This window comes from Malus sylvestris, chromosome 7, assembly GCF_916048215.2.
Source record: "Malus sylvestris chromosome 7, drMalSylv7.2, whole genome shotgun sequence".
In the NCBI taxonomy this organism is placed as follows: Eukaryota; Viridiplantae; Streptophyta; class Magnoliopsida; order Rosales; family Rosaceae; genus Malus; species Malus sylvestris.
The window spans coordinates 32,667,913-32,681,291 of NC_062266.1; the positions used below are offsets into that span (position 1 = coordinate 32,667,913).

At 37.6% G+C, this 13,379-nt stretch overlaps 1 long non-coding RNA gene across 2 annotated transcripts; it reads left to right on the forward strand.

Annotated features, from left to right (window-relative positions):
• The first annotated feature begins 1,418 nt into the window (after positions 1-1,418).
• On the forward strand, positions 1,419-10,737 carry LOC126629013 (uncharacterized). Of its 2 annotated transcripts, XR_007625647.1 has the most exons (9): positions 1,419-1,801; positions 1,885-2,044; positions 2,150-2,218; positions 2,916-2,974; positions 3,915-8,506; positions 8,590-8,749; positions 8,855-8,923; positions 9,621-9,679; positions 10,620-10,737. It is a non-coding gene; the product is annotated as an uncharacterized LOC126629013 (long non-coding RNA). The 2 variants fall into 2 exon arrangements; XR_007625646.1 differs by lacking the exon at positions 1,419-1,801 and having other exon boundaries at positions 1,808-2,044.
• Positions 10,738-13,379: the final 2,642 nt, after the last annotated feature.

The window sequence follows — 13,379 nt, forward strand, 5'->3', positions numbered from 1 at the left end:
ATGTCAGCACTTAACAGAAAAATTAATAGAAAAACTGACGGATGTATGACATTGGCACAAATTCTAAAGATGAGGTATGACATTGTCAATTTTAAAAGATGAGGTATGAAAGTATCGTGACATCAATAGTTGAGGTAGTTTTTTGTATTTTACCCTAAAATCTAATTCCGCCTGTATAAGTTTATTTTACGATGCCAGTTTCAAGGCCGGATAAAAGAGAAGAGGGAGAGGTCAGGTAATCAACCATCGCCACTCTATTTTTACGTTGAATCCCTAAGCCATGTTAAAAAATCTAATTTATAGGTAATCAAGGATGAGCCGTCTATCCGTTTTCTTATATTAGGAGTGGGAAATTTGGCTTTAAATTTTTAGTCCAGAAGAAAAAGGGGATCAAATGTTTGATACTACTTTTGGTGGCAGAAGATCTTCACAGGTGATATAAGATCCCTGAACTAGGCAGATGCCACCGCCACCAACTCATGCCATACAGCTTCAATAGGACAAGGCAGATGCCCCCCTCCTCTGTGTAAAAGCTTTCTGCCCATATCAGCTTTCTTCAGTAGACAAAAAACACAAACTGATACCCTCCCTACCTTCTTTTCTTTTTAATTTAATTTGGTTGCTAGAAGTATTCAAACCTTTATACTTTCTCTTCAACATTCCACACCCCTATACTATTGTGTTTTTCTTTTGTTGAAGGTGTGAATAATTTTTTAGTACAATCGTCCCGTCAAGTATCGAAGCACAATTGATTGTTGGTTTGATTATCTGATTTAATATTGATGATTAACAACCGTAAAATATGATCTAATTACTTCATAAACGTAAACACTCGGTGTTTGTATTTATCAAAGAAATTTTGAGACATGAAGTCGCAAACTAATTAAGATTGAGATTATGGATAAAATGAAATGAAATGTAGCGGGGACAGGGGTCAGAGGCAGGGTGCGCCTAAATTTCTGTTCATGGTTTGCTTCCTGTGAAGGGACATATCAGCCGCAGGGGCAGTCCCCCCTCTACCTCCCCTCCCCCTGTACACTCTCATGTCTCATCAAATAATCACAGTCTAATGTCAATGTCACGCAGTGCCATACACTGCTATGCCCGAGTCCTCTGGCTCTCCGTCACCATCGACTCGAGGGCTTTTCGCGTCAGTTCACTCTAGAGGTTGCACACCTATGATTCTAGCGTCGAGGAGAAATTTTTTTGGGGAATACGTTTCAGTTGAGAATGAATTTCATATTAATAAGACGAGAAATTTTGCATGAGCTTAAAAATAAGTTGAGTTAATACTGATTTGGTACTGAGATATTTTTATAAAAAAATGGGAATAAAAAAAATTTAGCTCAAAAAGATGTTTGATAAACATTTAAAAACAGTTTATTTTCACAATTTTGGATGAAAAAATGTCACAGCCCGTCCCGGAATTTTTAATTCCGAGGACATGAAATTACGAAAATGTCCCTAATACGTGACTAAGGTATAATTTTCACGTTCGTTATATCTAAGCTCCAAAAAAAATTTGGTAATTAGAGTGGAGACTTAGACTTAAATTTTATGATGGAATTTTATGAAATTGGGATTGGATTGGACATGTGGGATCCCCACACCTCAAAACCCTCCCCATTTCCCGTATACTGTCCTTCATACTCTCTCTTCCTCAGACCTCACTCTCTCTCTCTCTCACCCTCTCGAACACACAGGCAACCACCCAAAACCACCTAAAACTTATACCAACGTCGGATTTAAAGCTACCATGGCAATCCTGAGGACTTCACGATCACGTTGGTATCCATTTCAGGTAAGTTTTACTTCGGAAAACCTAGATTCTAAACTCCCCATGAAAGTGTACTGTTCATGAGCTTTGAATTGGTTGATTTTTAGGACAATCCAAGCTCATAGTGAGCTTAGTGAGGTCCCAAGGAAGCTCGGAGTGCTTCGTTGGAAGTTTTTGGACGTAAGAACACGGAGATCGACAAGTTCAAAGTTTGGCCGGAGCTTTCGAGGCTTTTTCCGGCGAATCCCCGGCGAGTTAGGAGTCGAGGTAGGTATCAATCTCTTCGTCTCGTCAAGTACTACAACTTTCCTTTTTGTTTCACTCAATTTCGTTGAGTATTGAAGAAGTTATACTCATTTGAAAAATACCCAGTTTCCGGCGACCTCCGAGGCTTTCGAGGCAGTTTCCGGCCAAACCACGGCGAACTAGGTGTTGGGAAAGGTACCATTCTCTTTGTCTCTTCAAGGGCTACAACTTTCGTTTTTGAATCACTTGATTTCGTTGAGAAATGACAAAGTTATGGCAATTTGAAAAACTGCCCAGAAAACGGCCGCCGGAAAAACCAGTCCGGCGACCCAAGGAAGAAGAATGTGCTACAGTAAAAATAAAAAATAAAAATAAAATTATTTTAAAAATATGTCGACGTCCGTGACGTCGAGTAGATCACTGTGGTATATTCATATACCTAAATTGAACACCGTATGAGAAAGTTATTGAGGATTGTTGGTTAGGTGTTCAAATAACGTTTTATAGTTTTCACATTAGGTGAAAATGTGAATTGATGATCCGACCGTTGGATCATCACCAAACTTTGATACGTTGTAATACGTAATATTTGAGGATTATTGGAACTTACGGATTGGGAATCCGAGTTACGGATCTTCCGGAATTGGAATTGTAAGTCCATAATATAAAATGTTAACCGTCACTTAGTTTTGGAAATTGACGGAGATCCGACCGTTGGATGGTAATGAAATTTTAGGATGTTGTCCTAGAGGTATAATGTGGACCTCTGGAAGTTATGGATTTAAAATCTGAGGGGTGGATCTTCCGGATCAATCTACGTAGTGACGTATTTTATATAAGTTATATATTCTATCGGTATGAATTCTGAGGTTGGAATTGATTATTGTTTTAGGCGCCGATCGTCATGACGCCTTGGCGTATTGTGCTAGGGAGTTGTAGGGCGAACTCCAGGTGAGTGGGCAGTTTTGTTTTCCGTATATATATATATACTTAACGTTTTCCCAGAAATTGAAAATGCATGAAATTATGTTTAAAATGAAATGCATATGAGTTATGTGGAAAAACGGGAAGTGAAATACCATGCATAGAATTGATATGAAAAGTATATAGAAATGTGAGTTGAAATGCCATGCATGAATTAATATATGATGCATATGTATGAATTGGTGCGGTGGACGCACAGGTAAGAATTGATTTATGATGCATATGTATGAAATGGTGCGGTGGACGCACAGATGAGTATTTAATTACTGTTATGATGATGATGATATATATTGAGCTCAAATCCTGCACCATGGTTTAGTGCTTATAGTATTCACCGCATCGCACGCTCGCCTTGGATCCAAGTAGATGCTAGTCGTACAGTCCACGCGGAGTGGGTACGACAGACCAGTCGCGAGAGTGTTAGTGAGATTCCGACTGGTGGGTGACCTTAGATTATGTGCACAGATGATTTATGAGAAGCACTAGAGCGTAACTTGCGTGCAGAAGGCCGGACGGGTCACAGAGGTGACTCCGGTAGAGTGATAATGATAGATTTTGAGCTCTAGGTTCAACCGTATAGGGCTATTAGAGGGCCTACGGTTGATTACTTTCTTGCACCTGATATGATTATGTTGATGCATTCATACCTTATTACTGTTGAGATGATGTGGCATGGCATAATTAATATGAGAAATGTTGAGATGACATGGCATGGCATGATTGATAAAGAGATAATGTTGAGATAGTAAAAATGAAGTTTTGAGAATATATATGTATATTTATATTTTACATTTCTGGGAAAGTATACAGGTTTTACGGAGAGGGGTTACAACGTTATGAGAAATGTTTGGATTTGGAAAAGAATTGTTTTACTGACCCACTCAATTTTGGTTTTGCGCCCCTCCAGGTTCAGGAATCACAAAGGTGTGGTGACTACGAGGAATTCGACGGTGTTCTGACAGATTGGACAAAATTAGGACTCACCTTCGGGTGTATCAACTTATAAATTGTATAATTAAAGCTTCCGTACTGTGCAAATGGTTACGTCACTCTCACGTGACGGCCAGCATGCCCTCCTTCGGGACGGGGTGTGTCAGTTGGTATCAGAGCATGGTTGCAATCTTGGACATCTTGAGAAGTTTCTAGTGAATTCTGTCAGAACTACACCGCCTCGTAGCAAACCACGTAGTTAGAGGAACTTAGTCTCCCTGATTTAGCGGGTTAGGGGAAACTATTCTTATGGTGATTCAGTATATTAGAAAAATGGACATTTTAAGACGGGTTATGAGTTGAATTTGAATCACTTAAGAGAAATGATGAACCTGAGGGAACAAAGTGACGGATTAACCAATTGGAAAAGATGTTTCGGAATATGCAAGTCAAAGGAATCTTCCTTCTGACAAGGGGTCGAGACGACTACCTGGTTTTGGTTATGAATTTGTATCCTGGTGGAAACAGGAGTATGAATTGTTGTCACCAGAGGAATCAGTCGATTGAGAATTGTTTAAGGACTTGTTTAAAGGAAAAGTTTATCCCTCCGGCATTTATCGATGGTAGTAAACAAGAGTTTACAAATATGAGACAAGGAAGGTGATGATCGAGGGATATTATAGAAAGTTTTCAGACTAGCCTCGTTCCATCCAGATATTGTTGTTAATTTGGTGGAGGTGTTATGTTGTTTTAAGCTGGGTGACAAAAGGGAAGTGGTATTTTGGGTGACCACTATCCATTGTAGTTCTTATCAGGAGTATGCTAGATGTTGTTGAATCTTGAGGACTCTGAGAACATGAGCAACGAGAATAAAGAAGAATAAGAAATGAATGGGAATTAAAAGAAGACGATAAAGTTAATGATTCGTCATATCAAGGATATAGAAAGATTTAGAGCTTCGAAAGAAGTGAAGCTAGAGTTAATTCTTCTAGCTGAGGTTTTAATGTCGCTGGTCAGAATAAAAGTGATGGATATACTGGTAATCCCAGATATTTGAGACAAGGTGTCTCGAGTAAAGGAAATGTACCTTGTGCTGCAGGTACAAAAATTAACACTTTGGGAAGTGTGAAATTAATGAATGTGTTTATGTGAACAGAGGGGACACAGAATTGTGAATCGTCCCTAGAATCAGTTGTACTCAACAATTTTCCATGATATCATAGTGTCGATTCAGCAGAGTTATGGACTTAGTAGTTTGGTCGGATTGACCGTGAGTACAAAGAGATTTGATGAGTTATATGTTCAGCTGTACAGACCATGAGAAGTGGATTCGACTGACACATGAGAAATTGGTGAGTTATAGGCTCGGCCGTACCGACCACGCGGAGTGGATCCGGCCGACGTATTATTGAGATAAGAGTTGAATCAACCGTATTGGTCATTCTAGTTGACTTCGGCTGATATATTTCTTATTATGTATGTTATTACCTAGAGAGTAGTAAATAAATGTAGTTGAGACGAGTGTATGTATTTTGCCTTGAGTAACAAAATAGTAATGTTATATCTTTGAGAGTGGTTGCCTACTTATCGAGACAACGATGATTTATCAGTATTGCGGGCTGCAGACCGTAATATTAATAACTCATTCGTGGATTCGTTAAGCAAGCAAACCGGTAGGTTATTTTATGTTAGTGTTGTACTTATTTAGAATGCTTAATAATAATAGAATATATATTGTATCAGTTAATTCTGTTCCATTAGATTGGTTGGTTATAATTGTGACAAGACGGAATGTTACGGGAAACCAGTACTTTCCATCGATCTGGATGACCAGAGATTACTTTTGTAAGTATGCAAAGTGGATTGAGTCAGACCGTTATTTATGCTGTGAGAGCAAAGAGATTGTTTTCGAAAGGCTGTCAAAAATACTTAGCTCATGTGGTGCTAAATGATGTTGTTTGGAGTAGTGTGAATAATGTCGAAAGAGTTAGACTTTTCTTGATGTCTTCCTTGAAAGTATACCTGGATTGCCTTCAGGCAGAGATATGAGGTTCATTATTGATTTGTTGCCAGGTATAAATTTATATTGGAGATTGGTTCAGGATGAGTTAAGGGAATTGGAAATTCAGTTGAAAGAATTGGTTGATAAAAGTTTCATTCAACCTAGTACAACACTTTTGAGGAGCCCCAGTTGTTGGTGAGAAAGAAAATGGACTTAGAGATTGTTCATTGATTATAGACAATGAAGTCGGGTAACGATTAAGAACCGTTATCCATGGTGATGTACTGATGTTTATTTAACCAGCTCAGAAGTAATTGCGAAGATTCAAAGATTGAATTGAGATCTGGTTACTACCAATTGAATATTAACGTTGATCATAAGATGGTTTCTGGACTTGTTATGGTCCTTATGAAGTTTGGTGATGCTATGTGGATACTCATGCTGTTTTATGAGTTGATGGATGAAGTATTCCAATAATGCCTTGATAGATTGATATCATTTTCATTGAAGATATTCTGGCATATTCTGAGCCAGAGCAGAGCATGTAAACGTATTAAGTCGGTGAACCAAAGATTGAGAGAACGTTGGTTGTATGCTAAGTAGCAAATGCTAAAGTTAGACGAATCAGGTGGCATTCTGAGATTTGTTATATATTCTTAAGGTATTCAAGTGAATCCTTAAAAGATAGCAGAAATTGAGAATTTGGAACAACCACGAGTCGTAATTGAGATTTGGAATTTCTTAGCTTACCAGGCTATTTTGGATGGTTGTGAAAGAATTTTTAGTCATTGCTTTGTCATTAACGAGACTGATGAGAAAAGAGGTTATGTATGAGTGGGAAGGAAATTGTGAGCAAAGGATTCAACAACTGAAGTATTTCCTCACTCATGCACGTATTTTGGTATTCCCAGAGAATAGTGGTAATCATAAATTTTTAGTGATGTTTCTTGAATGGTATTGGAGGCATGTTGATGCAAATGTTAGGGTGATTGCATACGTTTCACGATAAAAGGAACCTCATGAGATGAATTACCCTACGGGTGACTTGGAAGTCATGATTACCATTCTTGCTGTGAAGTTATGAAGGCATTATATTTGATAAGAATGCAAGATTTTACAAATCAAAAGAGTCTTCAATATCCATTACTTGGAAGGATTTTGATAGGAGGCAGCGAATGTGAATTGTATTGCTTAATGAACATGATTGTACGATCAGGGTGATCGTAAAGTTTGTTCTAGCTCAAGCACTTGGTGAGAAGACTACAGTAAGATTAATGTCTGGCACGTTTGCCAAGAGTATCATCTTGTGGATTGAAAACCAATGGAAGAAAAATTAAAAATGCAAGATCGAGAAGAAGTTATACTTGTTAAATTTCAAGTTAGGCATTTTTAGTAAGTTCGTACTCGAAACTTAAATGTTTGACGAGGAAATTTAAGAATTAACCAAGGCAGAGAAAGAAGGGAAAAAGAATGAGTACATGATTCGTGAATCAAATGGTATGTGGATACATGAAAACAAAAAGTATGTGCCTAATGCTGAGGATTTGAAGCAAGCAAATATTGGACGAAGTTCACTGTTCAACTTCTGCAATATTCCAAAACTAATAAGATTTATCATACCATTCGACAGTTTTATTTGGTCAGCAGATTGAGGCAGAAAGAGATAAACCTTTGGATTGAGATAACTATTTTCTGTTTCGCAGTGGAAATGGAAAGATATTACTTTGGATTATGTGTACAAGTTTCCTTGTACATAGGATGGTTATGATCGAATTTGAAGTGATAATTGGTCAATGTACCAAGTTAGTACAATTACTCCAGTGTTGAGTAATAAATTTTTTTTCAGACAGGGCAACGGTACTTAATGTATTTGTGTTCGATGCGTTGTCACTAGGTGGCAGAGTCGTCTCATGGAATTCTGGTGCAACTATTGAGAATTAAATTGGATTCGACTTGATAAGGAACCAAGGACGACTTTGGATTGGAAAAAGAAGGTCCTGAGAATTAAGACAGAGTAAGTAGTAAAAGCTTTGTGAAGGAAATCATTCAGTAGAAAATTATGTGGGAGAAAGAGAATCGGATGAGAGAGATTTATCCGAGGCTATTGTATGAGTATAGATGATTTAGTTGGTTGCTGGAATTTCGGGGACGAAATTCTATAAGGAGGGGAGATTGTCACAGCCCGTCCCGGAATTTTTAATTCCGAGGACATGAAATTACGAAAATGTCCCTAATACGTGACTAAGGTATAATTTTCACGTTCGTTATATCTAAGCTCCAAAAAAAATTTGGTAATTAGAGTGGAGACTTAGACTTAAATTTTATGATGGAATTTTATGAAATTGGGATTGGATTGGACATGTGGGATCCCCACACCTCAAAACCCTCCCCATTTCCCGTATACTGTCCTTCATACTCTCTCTTCCTCAGACCTCACTCTCTCTCTCTCTCACCCTCTCGAACACACAGGCAACCACCCAAAACCACCTAAAACTTATACCAACGTCGGATTTAAAGCTACCATGGCAATCCTGAGGACTTCACGATCACGTTGGTATCCATTTCAGGTAAGTTTTACTTCGGAAAACCTAGATTCTAAACTCCCCATGAAAGTGTACTGTTCATGAGCTTTGAATTGGTTGATTTTTAGGACAATCCAAGCTCATAGTGAGCTTAGTGAGGTCCCAAGGAAGCTCGGAGTGCTTCGTTGGAAGTTTTTGGACGTAAGAACACGGAGATCGACAAGTTCAAAGTTTGGCCGGAGCTTTCGAGGCTTTTTCCGGCGAATCCCCGGCGAGTTAGGAGTCGAGGTAGGTATCAATCTCTTCGTCTCGTCAAGTACTACAACTTTCCTTTTTGTTTCACTCAATTTCGTTGAGTATTGAAGAAGTTATACTCATTTGAAAAATACCCAGTTTCCGGCGACCTCCGAGGCTTTCGAGGCAGTTTCCGGCCAAACCACGGCGAACTAGGTGTTGGGAAAGGTACCATTCTCTTTGTCTCTTCAAGGGCTACAACTTTCGTTTTTGAATCACTTGATTTCGTTGAGAAATGACAAAGTTATGGCAATTTGAAAAACTGCCCAGAAAACGGCCGCCGGAAAAACCAGTCCGGCGACCCAAGGAAGAAGAATGTGCTACAGTAAAAATAAAAAATAAAAATAAAATTATTTTAAAAATATGTCGACGTCCGTGACGTCGAGTAGATCACTGTGGTATATTCATATACCTAAATTGAACACCGTATGAGAAAGTTATTGAGGATTGTTGGTTAGGTGTTCAAATAACGTTTTATAGTTTTCACATTAGGTGAAAATGTGAATTGATGATCCGACCGTTGGATCATCACCAAACTTTGATACGTTGTAATACGTAATATTTGAGGATTATTGGAACTTACGGATTGGGAATCCGAGTTACGGATCTTCCGGAATTGGAATTGTAAGTCCATAATATAAAATGTTAACCGTCACTTAGTTTTGGAAATTGACGGAGATCCGACCGTTGGATGGTAATGAAATTTTAGGATGTTGTCCTAGAGGTATAATGTGGACCTCTGGAAGTTATGGATTTAAAATCTGAGGGGTGGATCTTCCGGATCAATCTACGTAGTGACGTATTTTATATAAGTTATATATTCTATCGGTATGAATTCTGAGGTTGGAATTGATTATTGTTTTAGGCGCCGATCGTCATGACGCCTTGGCGTATTGTGCTAGGGAGTTGTAGGGCGAACTCCAGGTGAGTGGGCAGTTTTGTTTTCCGTATATATATATATACTTAACGTTTTCCCAGAAATTGAAAATGCATGAAATTATGTTTAAAATGAAATGCATATGAGTTATGTGGAAAAACGGGAAGTGAAATACCATGCATAGAATTGATATGAAAAGTATATAGAAATGTGAGTTGAAATGCCATGCATGAATTAATATATGATGCATATGTATGAATTGGTGCGGTGGACGCACAGGTAAGAATTGATTTATGATGCATATGTATGAAATGGTGCGGTGGACGCACAGATGAGTATTTAATTACTGTTATGATGATGATGATATATATTGAGCTCAAATCCTGCACCATGGTTTAGTGCTTATAGTATTCACCGCATCGCACGCTCGCCTTGGATCCAAGTAGATGCTAGTCGTACAGTCCACGCGGAGTGGGTACGACAGACCAGTCGCGAGAGTGTTAGTGAGATTCCGACTGGTGGGTGACCTTAGATTATGTGCACAGATGATTTATGAGAAGCACTAGAGCGTAACTTGCGTGCAGAAGGCCGGACGGGTCACAGAGGTGACTCCGGTAGAGTGATAATGATAGATTTTGAGCTCTAGGTTCAACCGTATAGGGCTATTAGAGGGCCTACGGTTGATTACTTTCTTGCACCTGATATGATTATGTTGATGCATTCATACCTTATTACTGTTGAGATGATGTGGCATGGCATAATTAATATGAGAAATGTTGAGATGACATGGCATGGCATGATTGATAAAGAGATAATGTTGAGATAGTAAAAATGAAGTTTTGAGAATATATATGTATATTTATATTTTACATTTCTGGGAAAGTATACAGGTTTTACGGAGAGGGGTTACAACGTTATGAGAAATGTTTGGATTTGGAAAAGAATTGTTTTACTGACCCACTCAATTTTGGTTTTGCGCCCCTCCAGGTTCAGGAATCACAAAGGTGTGGTGACTACGAGGAATTCGACGGTGTTCTGACAGATTGGACAAAATTAGGACTCACCTTCGGGTGTATCAACTTATAAATTGTATAATTAAAGCTTCCGTACTGTGCAAATGGTTACGTCACTCTCACGTGACGGCCAGCATGCCCTCCTTCGGGACGGGGTGTGTCAAAAAAAGTTGAAAACGTGAAGCAGCAAAAATGAGCTTATTCTCACAGCACAGCAGAAACAATTTTTTTTCAAAGCACATCAATACTAAACCAGCCATAACTTTTGATATTACCAATTGGTTTGTTGTGGAACCTCAAGTTTTTTCATGTTATCAGAGCAGATGTGTGAAACTCAACGAACACACGTGCTTCACATCACCCACTTGGTGTTGTCCACATGTTATGTTTGAAAATTCTCACGAGTGAAGGGGCTTGTTGAGAGTATCAATCTACATTGGAGAAAGAAGGGACCGTTCATGCCAACTATAGTGCACCGCTCACAAAATTACAAACCCTCATGTATTTTAGCCTTATACAATTCACTCCAGCATCAATTGATGTGAGAATTATCATAATTAAGTAACTGTAATTAAGTTTATATATGAATGATAATCTAACCCAAAGTATTTGAGGGTCTTTGTAAGACTATTTCTGAATTCTGAAACAACAAAAAGTATTATTGTGTTTATAATTCCGTTTGATAGAAAAACATATGCACAATAGAAGCATTTATTATTTGTTTCTTTCATATGCATTGCTAAACATTTTCAGAGTCGTACTTAATTTTTTGTAAAAATTCTACATGTTTGCTTATAAAAACTAAATGCAGTGAATCTCATCATGGGAAATAATTGTACGTATTTCGTTCTCAAATATCGTACTTTGTTTTAAAAAAGAAAAAAAAAGTGTTGATCCTCACCATTTTTATAGAAATCTTCAAGAAAAAAATTAGAAACCAAAAAATGGAGAGTGATGATTTTTAGATATAAATGTTCAAGTTGTACCACTTGGTGATTTCAATGCAATTTATTTACCGCTGTTTGTCTAATATAGTAAATTTAGCCATTTCTTGGGCTTACAAATATTGGGAATTACAAAAATTCTCTTTTCTGTATTTCCAAAAAATTAAATTTATTATCAGTACCAAATTCAATTAATATCGAATAAGACTTAGTTATTATTAGGGAAATTTTATTTGGACCCAATAAACCTATTTCTACACCCATTAAATTTTTGTTAAATTTTATATTCCAATTATGCCCTAAAGAAAAGATGGGTGTAGAAAGAAAGTATCAACTGGGGAATATGGGTGGGTCGAAATGGCCCTGAGAGCCACAATTGGTGGCTGGGTGGGTTGCCGGAATTCAGAAAAGGGATTGCCGGAGGGTGGAGAAGAACAACAAAAAGGGATTGCCGAAGGTCTGCATATATATAAGTCATAACCAAATTGAACTTGAATTATTGCAGTAATCAAGACATCCATGAAATTGTATTCTTGCAGTACTGTAATGCGGTGCTCATTGACAGAGAGAGGGAAAGACTTACATATATAGTTAGAGACTCAAAGAACATGAAATTGGTGAGGACTGAACAAATTGCAGTACATAGAGCCTTATATCAGATGCGAGGTGATGATGAATCGGTGCTGCATATGCTAAGATTAGCAATTGGGTTAACTTTTGTTCTGCAATTGTTGATGCAAATGCTAAGAAGGGTTTGGAGGACAAAGTAGTTGGAGTCATACCTTTACAAATCAAGAGAATGCAATAACAAACAACTTTGAATTGGTGATGGTGAATTGTATTATTTGCTGGGTTTTTATAATTAGTTCATTAAGGTTTAAGGAGACAATAGTCGGACGAAAATCCAGTCCCATGGAATTGGGCATGAAGAATTGAAAAACGACGAGATAAAGAGCAGATCGGTGGTGACAGTTTCTGGAATGATGACAAGAATCAAATCTGGTTGTTGCCAGGGTAAGTGGTTGGGTGAGTTTATGTGTTTGTGTAATTTTTTTCAAGTATGTAAATTTTGTATTTGAGGATAAAATGGTAAGTTTGTGGGATAAAATTTCTAAATTAGATGTGAAAAAAGGATTAATAAGTTTAAATAAAATTTCCCTTATTATTATTGTAGTCAATTACAAACCGTTTTTATTTTTCTTCAAAATTTCAGTAAGCGTAGGAAAAAGGTAGAAGTTGGGTCACATTTATCCCGTGTAAACTTGGAACTTTCATAGAGTTGAGCGGCAAAGAAAGCTTTTCTGCTCTTACTTTATTTTATTTATATATCTCACCCAAATCGCGTGGACCCCATCAATAACAAATAAGTGGAAAAAATTATCAATTGTCTTCTCAACTTATGATCTTCTTTCAATTTGCTCCCTCAACTATTAACTTGCATATGAGCTCCTTAATCTTACAAAATGCTAATTTGTCCACAATTGTGAAATTTGAATTTGGCTAAAGTGTTAAAATTTATTTGATACAATCACTATATCTGATCATTGAGATGGTCGTAGTCTATGTTATAGCTACGCAAACTTGATTTAATGAGAATAACAGTAATTATGGGACAACAACAAAAGTTACACAAAGTACTTATTTCTAATCAATCATTGCAAATACATCCATACATGGTGCTAAGAATAAGGAAAAGAGATGGGGACATGGCATGCAAAAAAACAGAACCCATATTTTCCGAAGCACCTGCACATTTGAAAACGTATTTTCCTAGGGATTCCTTGATCTTA